The 17578-nt window shown below is 42.1% G+C and overlaps 1 long non-coding RNA gene and 1 other non-coding gene across 4 annotated transcripts in view; both read right to left on the bottom strand.

Annotated features, from left to right (window-relative positions):
• Window positions 1–17578, bottom strand: part of LOC104674469 — a 162523-nt gene that overhangs the window by 101612 nt on the left and 43333 nt on the right. For all 3 annotated transcript variants that reach the window (XR_004057978.1, XR_004057979.1, XR_004057977.1), the window contains exon 2: window positions 8427–8557. This is a non-coding gene — a long non-coding RNA (uncharacterized LOC104674469). The remainder of the gene's footprint in view (window positions 1–8426; window positions 8558–17578) is intronic.
• On the bottom strand, window positions 10888–10994 carry LOC115898420. Its single transcript, XR_004058157.1, has one exon. It is a non-coding gene; the product is annotated as a U6 spliceosomal RNA (small nuclear RNA).

Genomic DNA, 17578 nt, shown 5'->3' with positions numbered 1-17578 from the left:
TTAACTAATTTACAAATAACTAATTTACAATCAGAATCCAAAAAGCATTTGGCATAGAACATGAATTCAGTGAACCTCACCAAAGTATTCCGAAGCAGTATGTTACAATGAAATCAGTACTATAGTTCAATTCCTTGAATGGTCATCGTTTTTTGTTTTTTTGTTGTTGTTTTTTTTTTTTTTTTTTTTTTTTTTTTTTTTTTTTTGAGATGGAGTCTCACTCTGTTACCCAGGCTGGAGTGCAGTGGCGTGATCTCAGCTCACTGCAAGCTCGGCCTTCCGGGCTCACGCCATTCTCCTGCCTCTACAGGCGCCTGCCACTATGCCCGCCACCACGCTCGTCTAATTTTTTGTACTTTCAGTAGGGACAGGGTTTCACCGTGTTAGCCAAGATGGTCTCGATCTCCTGACCTCGTGATCTGCCCGCCATGGCCTCCCAAAGTGCTGGGATTACAGGAATGAGCCACCGCGCCTGGCCTGAATGGTCATCTTAAAGAGAATTTGAAATTTTGAATGGCCACCCACATTTAGTGGCTTTCTTGAGGTATAATTTGCATGTCATGAAAATTATCCATTTTAAGCATACAATTCCACACATTTTCATACAATTTATACACAACTATCACCAGGAACATTTCCATCACCCAAACTGTTCTGCTGTGCCTGTTTAAAACCAGTCTCCATGCTGCCACCCCACACCCAGGCAAAGCACTGATCTGATCTAAGGTTTGCCTGTTCTAAAAGTTTCATATCATGGTATCATACAAGACAGAGCCCTTTCACTTGGCATGTTTCTGAGGTTCAACCATATTGTAGTATGTACCTCTGGCATGAATCAGAATTTTATTCCTTTTCATGGCTGATATGGACATACCAAATTTTGTTTATCTATTCACCAGTTGATGGATTTGGACTGTTTCCAGTTTTTGTCTACTGTGAATAATGGTAGTATGAACATCTGTTTGCTTTTTGAATGGGCATAGTTTTTACAACTTTACTGAGTTACTGTTGATATACAATAAATTGCACATATTTAAAGATACAATTTGATGAGTTTTGACATACCTATATACCCATGAAATCATCATGCATAATCAAATAATGAATATATACATCACCCCCAAATGTTTCATTGTGCTCTTTCCTTTAGAATCTCTTTCTCCCTCCTCTCCCAAGCCATCCTCTGATCTGCAGGCACTGATCTACTGTCACTACAGATTAGCTTGCATTTTCTAGAATTTCACCTAAAGGGAATCAGTATGCTATTTTGTAGGGAAAGGTGTCTGGCTTCTTTCACACAGCATACTATTATTTTGCAATGCATACATGTCACTGTATCTATCAACAGTCCATTCCTTTTCATTACTGAGTATTATTCCACTTCACAGATATACCACAATTTACTTATCCATTCATCTGCTGACAGACACATAAATTAGTTCCAGTTTTCAATCACAGCTAAAGCTGCTATTTTAACCACATCAGACCAGTTTGGTTCCTCTCTTCTGTAACAAAGTTGTGAGTTGTTTTTCAGTTGCCATGGGCCCCCAGGTTGAACATCATGTAACCTAAGCATGTCCAGATGAACCAAGCATGCAACTAGGGGCAACCTAAATATTCCAACCAAGGAGAGGGAATTGAATTAAGAAGTGGAGGCCAGGTGTGGTGGCTCATGCCTGTAATCCCAGAACTTTGGGAGGCTGAGGTGGGCAGATCACCTGAGGTCAGGAGTTCCAGACCAGCCTGGCCAACATGGCACAACCCCATCTTTCCTAAAAACACAAATACTGGGCATGGTGGCAGGCGCCTGTAATCCCAGCTACTTGGGAGGAGGCAGAGGTTGCAGTGAGCTGAAATCACGCCACTGCACTCCAGCCCGGGCGACAAGAGTGAGACTCCATCTCAAAACAAAACAAATCAAAAAAGTGGTTATGGCATGACAGGATCCAGAATCCAATCAGATCAAGCTCTGGCACAGCCCCATGGCAGAAGTCAGTCAGAAAACACCCCCCAGCACCACTTCATCAGAAGATCCAATTGTATCACATCCTATTACCCTATGCCTATAAAACTCTACCCAACTACCAGCTCCAAGAGGCAGATTTGGGTGCTTCTTCCTGGCTCCTTGCCAGCCCAGTTATGATAAAGCTTCTTTTTCCTCAAAAGCCAGTGCCATGGTATTGGCCTCTATGTGCCTTGGGCAGCAGGCCCATTGCTTGCTTGCTGGGTGACACTGTGAACATTGTATACCAACTTGGCCTGGACACATGCTGTCATTTTTCCTGACAGCATACTTGGAAACAGAATTGCTGAGTTACACATTAAGTGTATGCTGAACTTTTTAAGAAACCGCCAAACTGTTTTCCATCATGGCCATACTGTTTTATATTCCCACCAGCAATATGAGAGAATTCTGGTTTCCGCATATCCTTGTCAACACTTGGATTGTCAATCTTCTTGATTTTAGCCATTCTGGTGGTTGTTATTATGGCTTTAATTTGCATTTCCCTAATGAGTGAGTGGCTGCTTAGTTTAGTGGTCAGCCAGTGGATTTGGGCAGAGACTGAGCCCAGCCACCTTGCACCGGTAAGGCTTCCACCATCTGCAGATCGAACAGTCTGTGCATGAAAGGCAGCATTCAAGGTTGTACCCAGATCTCAAGTCTCTTCTGGCTTTCACTTTTTGCTGGGCTCGACTGAGTATCCCCTGGGCATGCAAAGTTTAGCTGTCTGCTACAGATGGCTGGAGAGCCATGTTAGCCCTGTATAGGTCTCTCATTTCTAGGATCTCCTTGTTAAATTTCTGGATGGGTGGCCTCAAACTAGCAAACTTCAAACTCAAAGTAGCAAAGCTGTGGGTTTTTCATTATTCACTGATTATGCCACTTTCAAGCCAGCAACGCTGTGATTTCTCTTTTTTTTTTTGAGACAGAGTCTCGCTCTGTTGCCCAGGCTGGAGTACAGTGGCGTGATCTCGGCTCACTGCAAGCTCTGCCTCCCGGGTTCACACCATCCTCCTGCCTCAGCCTCCTGAGTAGCTGGGGCTACAGGTGCCTGCCACCATGCCCGGCTGATTTTTTATATTTTTAGTAGAGATGGGGTTTCACCATGTTAGCCAGGATGGTCTTCATCTCCTGACCTTGTGATCCGCCCACCTCAGCCTCCCAAAGTGCTGGGATTACAGGCTTGAGCCATCGCGCCCAGCTGAATGCTGTGATTTCTTAACCACAACCTTTACCCATACTTCAAATTGAGTCTCTCATGTCTGATAAAACAGCAGCTCGACAACTGAGATAGTGGGCAAGGAGACAGAAGCAGCCCCCCATGCGAGAAGGCCACAACCCCTATTCTTCATATCCAAAGATTCAGTGTATCAATAATGCTTCTCAATTTATTATCTGCCTTTTTGGTAGGTTTCCAGGGCCCAGAAACGACCATTTTGGACAATCTCGCCCAGTTTTATGCTTGTTTTATTCAGAAAGAGAATCGCCTCTTCACATCACCATTAAGGGAAGTGATCTTGGCTACTCATTGATTTCTCAATTTTTCACAGCATAAAGTATGATGATAATACAAAAATGAAGCATGACTATAATTCAACTCCAAGTATCAAATATAGAAATGCTTTCAAAGTCTTGATAGAAAATTTATCATCAGAACGTGAATATTTTCTATTAAGAGAGTGACTCTTCCACATAGTAACAGCAAGATAACATTATATTAAAGTACCAAAATAGCCAGTTGAGTAACTTTGAGACTCCTCCTAGAAGATGAACTGATTGATTGCTTGGACCTCAGCTGTGGCTTCACCGCAGAACTCTGTGAGATCACCCAAACACAATCGATTCTGTGGTGTATTAACAAAGTCTGACATAGGCAAAAAGCAAATTCTTGCAGTTCTATTAGTAAGATTATGTATTACAAATATTCTCAGCCCAGATTTTGTTACGTTATACTTTCCCCAGTTATTTCACATGCTATTGCAAAATCCTCAAGTATAATTTAGTTTTAACATCATTACTTCCTATTTATATAATACAATGCTTTATAGTTGACTAAGCCCCTTCACCTACCAGTTCATCTGATCCTCATAAAAACCTCCTATGGCAGGTAGAGCAAATATTATCCTCATTTTATACCTGCTGGAACTGAACACAGAGGGATTAAGTGTTCCACAGAGCTAGGAAATCAGATCTAAAATCCAGGTATTCTGGCAATATTTCATTTTTTGTGACCTTGGGTATTGTCTCTGCCTCAATATCTTCAAATGTTTCAATAACTTCCTCAAAAGTAAGGAAAAGGAATTACACACCAAACATCAGCTTTTTCAACATTTTCAGTTGAGGAGAACTAGTCTTAACATTTGTTACCTTAAAATTTTTAATTCCCGGAATGTGAATGTAGACACTGAGCAAGCAGCAGCCAAATTTCATAACAATTGCAAAAGCCACCTTTAACATACTCAGTGCCAACCTCTACATTCTCTCTCTTTCTCTCTCTCCCCCGACCCCTCCCACCCCTCCGCCTCTTCCACAACACAATTCTATGAAATCATCTTAGGAGGGAAGCACTACACCTCCACACTTAACACAGCAGGCAGTGGTCTTAAATATCATAAATCTGGTAGGCCACGAAATCTCTCTAACACATGCATTGGGAGAAACATGTAATTTCTCTCATCTTAAAAAACCAAAACCAAAACTTTCCTTGACTCTTCTGGACTTCACAAGTTACTCAAAAGAGAGTCTGTCTGTAACTCACTCTTCAATCCAGTTCCTCCAATTCTCCCTGGAATCTGCTCCACCCTGGCTTTTGTCTCTACCATTTCACCGAAACCACTCGCCAAGATCACTAACATCCTCCTCACCACTAAATCTTCTGATCAATTTTCAGCTGGCATCTTACCTAACCCATCTGCAGCATCTGACAAGGTGGGTTATTACTGCTTCCCTTGGTGTCTAGAGTATCACGACCTACACCTTCCCGTCTGTTCCTCAGTCTGCCGTGCTGACTCCATGGGACCAGGAGAGGCCTCAGACCACTCTTCTCACTCTCTTGGTGGCCTCAATCCTTCTTATGACTTTGAACAACAGTTCAATGCTAATGACTCCAAATTTGCCTTTTGAATCCTGACCTCCCACTGAAGTCCAGACTCTGCCTACATGACCTTTCTGCTTAGATGTCTAAAGAGGAATCTCAAATTTAATGTGTTTAAAACTGAGCTCCTAGTGCTGCCTCCAATCAGTCCCTCCACAATCCACACCCCCCTCATCTCAGCAAAGGCACCTCTACTCTCAGTCGTTCAAGCTGAAAACTGTGGAGTCTTCCCTGACACCCCTTTTTGTCTCTCATCCATATTTAATTTCACAACAACATAAAACTAGAATTCCATCATTTCTCATCACATCCCTTACTTATGGTCTCAGGCACCATCATCTCTCAGTTGGGTCACTGCAGCAGCCTCATTGGGTCTCTCTGCTTTTATCCTTGCAAACACCCCCACCCCCAGCCCAGAGTATTCAAATCACATTAGCTTCAATAGAAAGATCATGTCGCTTCTCTCCTTAAAATCCACCAATTCTTTTTCATCTCACTGGAAGCCAAAACCCATACAATAACCACTGCTCACACTGTTAGGGGAAGGGGATCCCAATCCAGACCCCAAGAGAGGATTCTTGTATCTCATGCAAGAAAGAATTGGAGGCAAGTCCATAAAGTGAAAGTAAGTTCATTCGGAAAGTAAAAGAACGGCTACTCTATAGACAGAGCAGCCCTGAGTGTGGCTGGTTGCCCATTTATATGGTTATTTCTTGATTATATGCTAAACAACGGGTGGATTATTTATGCCTCGCCTTTTTATGGGGTACCAACCTGTCCTTGTCATGGCATTTGTAAACTGTCATGGTGTTGGTGGGAGTGTAGCAATGAATGAGGACGACCGGAGGTCACTCTCGTCACCCACTGTCGTCGCCATCTTAGTTTTGGTGGGTTTTGGCCGGCTTCTTTACTGCAACCTTTTTTATTAGCAAGGTCTTTATGACTTGTATCTTGTGCTGACGTCCTATCTCATCCTGTGACTTAGAACGCCTAAGTGTTTGGGAATGCAGCCCAGGAGGTCTCAGCCTTATTTTACCCAGCCCCTACTCAAGATGGCGCTGCTCTGGTTTAAATGCCTCTGACAACATGATGTGACCATCCATATCCTCTCATCTTTTTTTTTTGAGACAGTCTTACCCTGTCACCAGGCTAGAGTGCAGTGGCACTATCTCGGCTCACAGCAACCTCCGCCTCCCGGGTTCAAGCGATTCCCCTGCCTCAGCCTCCTGAGTAGCTGGGACTACAGGCGCCCACCACCACACCCGGCTAATTTTTTGTATTTTAGTAGATATGGGGTTTCACCGCCTTGGCCAGAATGGTCTCGATCTCCTGACCTCGTGATCCACCCAGACTCAGCCTCCCAAAGTGCTGGGATTACAGCCCCTTCACCCACTCCACTCCATTCACTAGCCTCCTTCTACTTTCAAACAAGCCAGGCATGCTTCTGCCTCAAGGTCTTTGCATTTGCTATCCTCTCTGCCTACAATACTCTTCCCCCAAACACCCACAGGCTCTTTCCATCAACTTCTTCACATCTTCTCACTGAGGCCTTCCCTGAACACCTTCTTTACCAGTGAACTCTTCAGCCCTTACCCTTGCCTGCCTTATATTTCTCCAACGCACTCATTGCCTTCTTATATACTACATATTGTACTTTTTTATTTGTTCTTAGTCTGTGTCTTCCTGCTAGAATGTTACCTCCATGAAGGCAGAGAGTTTAGTTCATTTTGTTCACTACTGTATCACCAGTACCTACAATACTGTCTGACACATGGTAGGTAGTCAATAAATATTTGGTGAATCAAAGAATCACATTCTTAAAACAATACAAATATATATGAATTGATCCATATGGGGACCAGAAAGTTCAAGAGCTACAGAATGCTAGGTACTGGATGACTAAGAATGTTGATTGCATGTGATGATATAGATCAGTTCTATCCAAAAGAAACATAAGGCAAGCTACAAGTAATTTTAAATTTTCTAGCAGTCACATAAAAAAGTAAATGAAAACAAGTGATATTAATTTTAATATGTTTTAATTCAATATATCCAAAATATTATAATTTCAATATAAAACCTAGTATTTTAACCTTTTTTTATATTATTTTTTTGAAATACGGTAATTTCTGCAGAGCACATTTCCATTAGCACTACTTATATTTCAAACGTCTGATAGCTACATGTGGCATGCGGCCAGTTGCTACCATATTGGATAACACAGATTTTGACCAAAATTAAACAATCCCACTGCCATGGGGAATATCTTGCAGATTTATTCATTGTTTTTAGTTTAAGATTACCAAACAAGGCCCTGGTACAACTTCATGGTTTACTAGTTTTGTCAAAACAGTTTCAAAGGATATAGTACGAGGAATGATAGCTCTTGTTCTGAGAAACCGTTTGTTTTCAAGGTAACTGACAACACTTAAAACACTTTAAACTTCATTCAGGTGTTTTGATTAGAAAGAATGAAAGCCATTCTTCCCTAGTCTGTTTGAGAAACAAAGCTAAATCCAGAGAGATTCTGTAATCTTATCTACATTAGTATCAGAAAAATCATTATTTTCAAATAGAAACAACTATTAAAATTATATTTCCACTAAACCAGTATTTATTTCAAATTAACCAAAATGCATCCTGCATTCAAAGATAATTTTTATATACAGTTGCATTTGAAAAATGTATTAACAGTTGTTTTACCAATATTTTTTATATTTTATAATGTAAAAGTGAAATAAAGCACTAAGGAGAATGCTTTTAAATTTTTTTTTTTTTTTTTTTTTTTTTTGAGACAGAGCCTCTCTGTCACCCAGGCTGGAGTGCAGTGGCACAGTCTCAGCTCACTGCAACCTCTGCCTCCCGGGTTCAAGCGATTCTCCTGCCTCAGCCTCTGGAGTAGCTGGGATTACGGGCACCCGCCACCACGACTGGCTAATTTTTGCATTTTTAGTCGAGATGGGATTTCACCATGTTGGCCAGGCTCGTCTCAAACTCCTGGCCTCAGGTGATCCACCCGCCTCAGCCTCCCAAAGTGATGGGGATTACAGGCATGAGCCACTGCGTCTGGCCTAAATTTTTAATATACGTATTTAAGTCCTATGTTTCTTGAATGCTAAAGTGTTATGTATGGAGAATGTGTTCATTAACTCTTTTCTGTCATCGGGGATTAATTTCTTCCAGAATCCCATTATTTACAAATATTCACTTATTAAAATCATCATAGCATTATTCAACAACAAAATTTAAAGAACCCAATTAAAGTTGATAGTATTTTAAAACTTTAAACTTTTTTAAAAAGCAGGGAAACAAACAGAAGCATCTACTTACTCAGCTGTTACAGGGTCTTATCAATCATCTCTGGTAAATTAGCAGGTCTGAGCTCAGATCAGCAAGGCAGAGAAACTCCAGGTGGTAAATTATCCCAACTCTTCTAACTCGTAAAAGCATTAATAAAATGCCTGCGTAAGAAAGAAACCTGAAGTTACAACCAAGACAGAACTTTCTCGAGTGGACTGTCTTGATAGGGAATAAACCTCTGTTTCCTCTTTTCTTTCCTTGAGAGCTTAGAACAAGTTAATTCATGGCCTTGAAGTAGCAGGTGGCCTGATACAGCAATACTTGGTATTACAACTGCCTTTCTGTTTTAAGAAATCTCTGGGGAGAAGCCTAAATTGGTGCAATAAAATATCCACCCAGTACTAGAACTTGCTCCCCTTTTTTTTCTTTTTGAGACTGAGTCTCGTACTGTCGCCCAGGCTGGAGTGCAACAGCATAGTCTCAGCTCACTGCAATCTCCACCTCCCAGGTTCAAGTGATTCTCCTGCCTCAGTCTCCCAAGTAGCTGGGATTACAGGCTCCCACTACTGCACCAGGCTAATTTTTATATTTTTAGTAGAGAAGGGGTTTTGCCATGTTGGTCAGGCTGGTCTTAAACTCCTGACCTCAGGTGATCCACCCGCCTCGGCCTCCCAAAGTGCTGGGATTACAGGTGTGAGCCACCGCACCTGGCCTTTATTATTTTTGAGAGAGGGTCTTGCTCTGTCACACAGGCTGGAGTGCAGTGATGAGATCTCAGCTCACTGCAGCCTCTGCCTCCCAGGCTCAAGTGATCCTCCCATCTTAGCCCCTTGAGTAGCTGGGACCACAGGTGCACACCACCACACCTGGCTAATTTTTTGTATTTTTGGTAGAGACAGGGGTTTCAACCGTGTTGCCCAGGCTGGTCTCAAATTCCTGAGCTCAAGTGATCTGCCAGCCTCAGCCTCCCAAAGTGCTGGGATTACAGATGTGAGCCACCGCACCTGGCCATAATGAGTTTTCTTAACAGATTCTGTCTCCTAATATTGATTCATGGGTATTTTTTCCTAGAAAAAAAATTTAATAAGGTCTCATTATTTTTACTTTTCACAAGGTTGCCACAATCTTTTTCAAAGTTTCATTTTATGTTAAATAATCTGAAATCACTGACACCTTCAGCTGATTCTTCTCGACTGACATTATTTTTAACAAGAAAATGGAGAATGTGTTCATTAACTCTTTTCTATCATTGGGGATTAATTTCTGCTTATGGAAGTAAGAAACCTGGTTAAGTGCAAAGCAAATTCTGCTAAAGAGAGGATATCCTCACTTCCGTTTCTATATCAAAATTATACATATCTTAGACTAAGTATTTTCACAGGTATTATCTTTTTGCCTAAATTGGTGGGTTTTTCCCCTACTTTTGCCCCTCCGATCCATTCACCAGGACATACTTCATTATGGGTTGTATGTTTTTCTCCAATGCAAATCTCACCATGTCACTTCCCAACTAAAACAGTTTTCAATGTTTCCCAATGCTCTTAGATATGATATCCCATAAGCTATAACATGGAGGCTTCCAAAGCCCTGCATGACCTGCTCCCTTCCCACCTCTCAGGCCACCCTGGCCTTCTCTCAAATCCCCAAAAGCACTAGCTTCTCTCTTGCCTGCCCCAGGGCCTTTGCAAGGTCTGTTCCCTTTGCTGTGATGCTCTTCTTTTCAGCTATGGTCATCTTTCACATCTGAGAGACCTTTGTATGCCTCCCCATCTAAGTCACACCATGCTACTCTCCCTCTCTTCCTCTCAAAAGCACCCTGTACTCTTCCTGCAAAGCGCTCATCCAAACCTGTATTTGTGTGTTTTTAGAAAGCCTATCTCCACCAGACTGTGACAACTTCATGAGGGTGTAGAGCTCCTGCCCGTTTGATTAGTCCCTTAACCACCACTGTTCCCAGCACCTAAGCTCGGTCCTTGGCACCTTGTGAACCTACAATAAGTATTTGTTAAGTGAATGAATAAAAGACTGAGAGGCGGGGGCAGGTGGCAAGGACAACCTAGTTATTTCGGTCCATTGTTATCTATGATCCTAAATCCAACTACATCATCAGCTTTTCCCTCTACACAGGATGATCCCCATCACTGTAGAAGGTCTGTGGTTTTTAGGAAAGGAGGAAAGGAGGGAGGGAGGGAGGCCTTCTTGTCTACTGGCCTTTCCTCTTGACCCCACAGTCCCACGAATTAACTCCCCATTTCTCTAATCCAATTTTATAAGAATACTCAAAAGAGCTGACTCCATCTGCTGTCTCCAATTCTTTCTTCCTATTCCCATCAGGCTTTGTCCCCACTGCTCCCCTAAAACTGCTATTGTTAAAGCCAGCAATGTCTTCAACTGTGAAATACCCAAAAGCCAGGTACAGGGAGAGGTGCTTTAAAGGAATTATCTCATCCATTTACTTATTTCTTTTTAAAAACTTTTAAAATTGAATTTTAAAAAGATGGAATGCTTCACAAATATGCATACCATCCTAGTCCAGGGGCCATACCATTCCTCCCTGTATCACTTCAATTTTAGCATATGTGCTGCCAAAGCGAGCATTTTTTATTTCTTTTTAGACAGGGTCTCACTCTGTCATCCAGGCTGGAGTGCAGTGGGGCAATCATAACTCACTGCAGTCTCAAACTCCTGGAGCAAGTGATCCTCCCACCTCAGCCTCCTGAGTTGCCGAGGCCACAGGCACATGGCACCACATCCAGCTTTTTTTTTTTTTTTTTTTTTTGGAAAGGGGTCTTTCTTGCTTAGGCTGGTCATCCAATTAAACAGTTCATAGGCTGGACATGGTGGCTCACGCCTGTAATGCAAGCACTTTGAGAAGTCAAGGCAGGAGGATTGCTTGAGTCCAAGAGTTTGATACCAACCTGGGCAACACAGCAAGACTCCTTCTCTACAAAAAAATAAAAAATTAGGCCGGGCGCGGTGGCTCAAGCCTGTAATCCCAGCACTGTGGGAGGCCGAGACGGGCGAATCACGAGGTCAGGAGATCGAGACCATCCTGGCTAACACGGTGAAACCCCGTCTCTACTAAAAAATACAAAAAACTAGCCGGGCGAGGTGGCAGGCGCCTATAGTCCCAGCTACTCGGGAGGCTGAGGCAGGAGAATGGCGGGAACCCGGGAGGTGGAGCTTGCAGTGAGCTGAGATCCGGCCACTGCACTCCCGCCCGGGCGACAGAGCAAGACTCCGTCTCAAAAAAAATAATAATAAATAAATAAATAAAATAAAAATAAAAATAAAAAATTAGCTGGGTGTGGTGGTGGCAATGCCTATGATCCTAGCTACTTGGGAGGCTGAGACAGGAGAACTGCTTGAGTCCAAGAGGTCAAGGTTGCAGTGAGTTGTGATCATGCCAATGCCCTCCAACTTGGCAACAGAGCTAGACCCTGTCTCAGCAAAAATTTTTTAAAATAAATAAACAGTTCATCACCACCACCTGATGAGGTAGGTACCATTGTTATCCCCAGAGAGAGGTTAACTGAATTCATTCAAGACTACTTGGGCAAAAAAGCAGCAGAAACCATTTTCACTCAATCTAATGTTCACTGTTTAGTCTTCCTCTTACTGGACCTGCCAGCGGCACAGACAGAGCTGATCACTCTCCTCTTTCTTTAAACACTTTCTTTGCTTGGTTACCAGGACACCGCAACCTACTGACTCTCCTCCTCCTTCACTGGCCATTCTTTAAACCACTTCTCATTATCCAGTCTCTCAATGCCAGGGGGACCCGGGACTCTCAGTTCTCGAACTTTCCTATCTACACTCCCTCCTCCTGGTCATCTCAGTGGGTCTCATCACCTTAAATAAGAGCGTGAACCTCTTCCCTGAACTCAAGGCTCATATTTTCAGGCTTCTCCTTGACATCTCCACCTGCATGTCTAATAGACATTCCCCTCTTAACATCATGCCACGCCAAACTCCTGATGCTCCCCTAGGGCCCCCACGCCTGAAGCTCCTACAGGCTTGCTCATCTTAGGCAAGGATAACTCCATCCTCCAAGTCATCTTGGCCTTTTCTCTTTCCCTCACACCCTCTACCCAGTTCACGAGCAAACCCTGCTGCCTCCATCTTACAACTACATCTGAATTCTAAGTACTTCTCCCTGCTCCCACCCCTGCCATCAGAGCCTCCCTCGTCTCCATGGATGACTATAGTAGCCTGGGAGCTGATGCGTCCCTTGCCTTACTTGCCTGCTGGGAACAGAAAATGCACTACTATGACCACACTGAAGTCTTTCAGTTGAGACTGTCAGAGTAAAGATGAATTGTTTGTTACACTTGTCCCTCATATATTTCAGGAAAAAGTTGTTTCTTCCATGTTACATTAGTTCTTAAGATTTAAATTGCTTTCTATTATGAAAACCTGTATTAACAAATGCAAGGTCACTGAAATAATATTCTATTGTTGCCCTTGACTCTGAAATGAATTAGAGTTCTGTGTGGGCAAAAATATTAGCCCAGCTCTTAAAGATCCACAGAAAATGTTGTCTGCTTTCTTCAAAGCTTAAAAGTGTCCCATTAATCATCAAAATAAGATATCTCCACTGCAGGCATTTATTTGTTACTTGAAGATGAACAGAACAGAATCAGCACCTATACAAAAACCACACTGACAATATCTAATATTTTAGAGAAAATGAAATCGGATGGTCCTCTTAACAATCGTGGCATTTTCTAAACTCCCCGCCTCCTTTGTTTTGTTTAGTCAGGGTCTTGCTCTGCCACCCAACTGGAGTGCAGTGGTACCCGCATGGCTCACTGCAGCCTTCAACTCCTGGACTTAAATGACCCTACTGCCTCAGCCTCCTGAGTAGCTAGGACTACAGGCACACACCAACATACCCAGGTTTTTTTGTTTTTGTTTTTGTTTTTTGTCGAGAAGGGGTCTCACTCTGTTGCCCAGGCTGGTCTTGAATTCTGACCTCAAACCATCCTCCAGCCTCAGCCTCCCAAAGTAATGGGATTACAGGTCTGAGCCACTGAACCAGGCCTATACTCCTTTCTTTTACTACAGTCCCCAAAAAGCAGAGGCCCTGGATTCAGTGCCTCTAAAACTCCCTTCTGCTAGTTAGGCTCCAGGGCTCAGCATATGTACTTCCCAAGTCGTTTTTTTCTTTGATCTCCTTAGACTCTCTGCCTCCTAGAGAATCTAATCCACATGAACTGCGCTCCTGGGTCTTTTACATAACTGTGGTTTTTCACAAGGTTCTTTAAACAAAGGTCCACGTGATAGATTTCTGCTCAAGCTTAGTTCCAGGAAACGTTTGGTTTCTGCAGATGTTTACATGCTTCCGGCTGTCAGCACATGAAAACAATATAATTCTGTTTCTTTTCCTCACTTTAGCAACTAGAGAGCATAAAATCAAACATATTGTTCAAATCTGTTCATCACTGGTATATGGAAATACTTAATCCTTAAAACTTTTTTTTAGGTGAGGTTGGTTTTATTTTTTATTATTTTGCCTTTTGACCTAAATGTGGTAAGTGGTTTCAGAAACATGAAAAGCTATAAAATGTAAAATATACAAGACAAGAATAAAAGAGAAAAAAGGCTGGGTACAGTGGCTCAGTGCCCGTAATCCCAGCACTTTGAGAGGCTGAGGCAGGAGGACTGCTTGAACCCAGGAGTTCGAGATCAGCCTAGGCAACAGAGTGAGACCCTGTTTCTACAAAAAAAAAATAGCCAGGTGTGGTAACGTGTGCCTATAGTCCTAGCTAACTGGGAGGCTGAAGCCAGAGGTTACTGTGAGCTGTGATTACATCACTACCCTCCCACAGTTACAGTTAGAGAGAGAGCCATCTCTAACAATGAAAGAAAAAAATGGAAAAAGAGAAAAAAGCACAGTGGTGGTTTTCCAATGAGAAGGCATGAACACCCAGAATCAGACTGTCATCAAAAACAAACTCTCTTCATAAGCAAAGTTAAAAAGTCCTCCACCCTCTTTTTTTTTTTTTTTTTTTTTTGAGAGGGAATTTCACTCTTGTTGCCCAGGCTGGAGTGCAATGGCACGATCTTGGCTCACCACAACCTCTGCCTCCCAGGTTGAAGCAATTCTCCTGCCTCAGCCTCCCGAGTAGCTGGGATTACAGGCATGTGCCACCATACTCAGTTAATTTTTTGTATTTTTAGTGGAGACAGGGTTTCTCCATGTTGGTCAGGCTGGTCTTGAACCCCCGACCTCAGGTGATCCGCCTGCCTCAGCCTCCCAAAGTGCTGGGATTACAGACATGAGCCACCGCACCCAGCCTCCGCCCTCTTTGTTTAAACCCTGTTCACTAGTTCGAGTAAAATAATCAGACGTGTTTTTGGTTAAATTTCCCTAGCAACACTTAAAAGTTTGAAATTTTTTACAATCAACTTCAGTAAGGCTTCTTTAAACATTATTTTGAAAATTAAAAATATTTTAGAAAAGCAAGCTAAACTGGTTGTATGACAGGTGTACATTCTAAGTCATTTCATTTGGTGAGCAGTCCAGATTACATATGTGTACATTATAACAATCAGCTAAGGACTGACTGCTTTTAGCTCCCTCACCCCTTCTCACCTCTGAGGTTCAGTAATAAATGGCTCCTAATAATAACTATCAATCAAAATCTTAAAGGTATTCACTCATTATACTGTATTTACACCCCCCCTTAAAATGCAAAAATTATAAAGTTATATTTATTAATATAAAAATCTAGACAAGAAAATAAGCAGACTAGCCAGATAAAACTAGAGCCTTCAAAAATTATACAAAGCATACAAATATGCGGGCCAAATGGTTACTTAAAGTGAGCCATAAAGTTGGCCCTACACTCTCTAGTAGACAAAGCAGAAAGGGAAAAATGATCAGTTACAAACCAGACATGATCAGAGGGTAAATTTCAGGAGAAACTTAACTTATCCTGGTACTCAAATCTAAGAAATATTTCTCTAGTGGATCATTCTGCACATAATACACTGGGGTCTTCAATACTGTCCCTGAAAGATATGCTGATTCTTACTGCATAGAGCATATATAGTAAAAACATTAACGCTCTCTGATAATGTGGATAAATTTTTAAAATAAAGCCGAGAAAGTCTGTTCAACAGAACTTTCTGTAATGATGAAGATGCTCCGTATCTACAATGTCAAATATAGTAGCCATTAGCCACATGTGGTGAGTGAGCAGTTGAATTCTGGCTGGTATGACTAAGAAACTGAATTGTAATTATATTTCATCTTAATAGCCATATTACAGCAACACATATCTACCCACTGGACAGTACAGGTCTAAAATATTAGTTATCAAACTTTTTTTTTTTAGCAGCAGAACCATTTTGGAGTTGGCAAACACATACAGAATCTAACACATTAAAAAAGATAGTATAGTATATATACTTTTTTTTTTTTTTTTTTTTGAGGCAGAGTCTCGCTCTGCCCCCAGGCTGGAGTGCAGTGGCCGGATCTCAGCTCACTGCAAGCTCCGCCTCCCGGGTTCACGCCATTCTCCTGCCTCAGCCTCCCGAGTAGCTGGGACTACAGGCGCCCGCCACCTCGCCCGGCTAATTTTTTTGTATTTTTAGTAGAGACGGGGTTTCACCGTGTTAGCCAGGATTGTTTCGATCTCCTGACCTCGTGATTCGCCCGTCTCGGCCTCCCAAAGTGCTGGGGGGGGATTACAGGCTTGAGCCACCGCGCCCGGCCAGTATATATACTTGTAAGTTCAATCTGAAATCTTTATAGTCATGAAGACAAGACATATAGCTCATGAAAACATGAGCATTCCAACAGATAAATACTAGAAATTGAGGATGTTAAGTGAGAGTTATAAAGTTAGATCAGTCCCAGGAAACACTTTTATTTCTGTATTTTGTTTGGATGCACTGTAATGCCCACGTGGGACTTTTAATTACACATTCTGAGCTACCCAATTACCAAGGCCACACCCAGCAGCCATCGACTCGGGAAACACAGAAGAAAACACAGCACGCCAAAAGGGCAGTTTCAGGTGTTTCTCTTCGTGGAACGAGTCCCCACAGGAGCCCACATGGCCATCCAGGAGCTGTTCTCTCTGGCATCCAGGTGACAGCTCAGGGGCAAGGAAATGAAAATCACAAGGGTGGGCCAGGCACAGTGGCTCACGCCTGAATCTCAGCACTCTGGGAGGCCAAGGTGAGTGGATCACTTGAGGTCAGGAGTTTGAGATTAGCCTGGCCAACACGGTGCAAATAAATATACAAAACACAAAAATAGCCAGGTGTGGTGGCAGACACCTGCAGTCCCAGCTACATAGGATGCTGAGGGAAGAGAATCACTTGAACCCGGGAGATGGGGTTTGCAGTGAGCCAAGATTGCACCACTGTACTCCAGCCTGGGCGACAAGAAAGTCTGTCTCAAAAAAAAAAAATACAATAAAACAAAATAAAATCACAAGGGTGGTGCACAGACATGCTGGCTTAGAAACTTTGTGCCCCAAGCAGAAACCAAATATCAAATAACGGTGCTAGTCACAGCGTCCAGGGTTCCCACAAAGGACATACCCACTTCTGAAAAGTCAGTACTTCTGAGGAAGCTACAGCTTCTAATCAGGAATTTAGAGTTCACTTAACAGTTCCTCCCAGTCCAGATACATTTACCAAACAGAGGTCACTTTCACCACAGCAATGTTGCCTGGTAACATGGTGAACATTCTCCTTTTACCAGGGGTTCAGGAGAACTGAGTAGAGAGTTAATCTAAGGTCAGATTTGTCCTTCAAAAATGAAAAAATGGTTGTGTTAATTCTTTAGCAGTCTTCATGATTAAAAAAAAAAAAAAAAAAAAAGAATCCCACGTATCAGGAAAAGAACTTGCTTAACTTAAAAACAAAAACAAAACCCTACAACAAAATCACACTTAATGGTTAAATAATGGGAGTATTTCCTTCAAAAGCTAGGAAATGCAAGAAGGATGACTACAATCATCACTTTTACTTAATAACAGAGGATTTAATCAATGTTAATAAAAAAGACAGAAAGGAAATATAAAAATTTAAGTGAAGTAACAAAATTGTCTTCCTCTCCAAGTAATCATTATCTATATAGAGAATTATGAAGGAAAACCATTAAAACTAATAAAAAAGAAGTTCATCAATGTTGTTAAGTATAAGGTCAATATACAAAATTA

Source organism: Rhinopithecus roxellana, chromosome 6 (genome assembly GCF_007565055.1).
Source record: "Rhinopithecus roxellana isolate Shanxi Qingling chromosome 6, ASM756505v1, whole genome shotgun sequence".
NCBI classification, from domain to species: Eukaryota; Metazoa; Chordata; class Mammalia; order Primates; family Cercopithecidae; genus Rhinopithecus; species Rhinopithecus roxellana.
The sequence above is the reverse complement of the archived record's forward strand: the minus strand, read 5'-3'. Positions and strand labels throughout refer to the sequence as shown.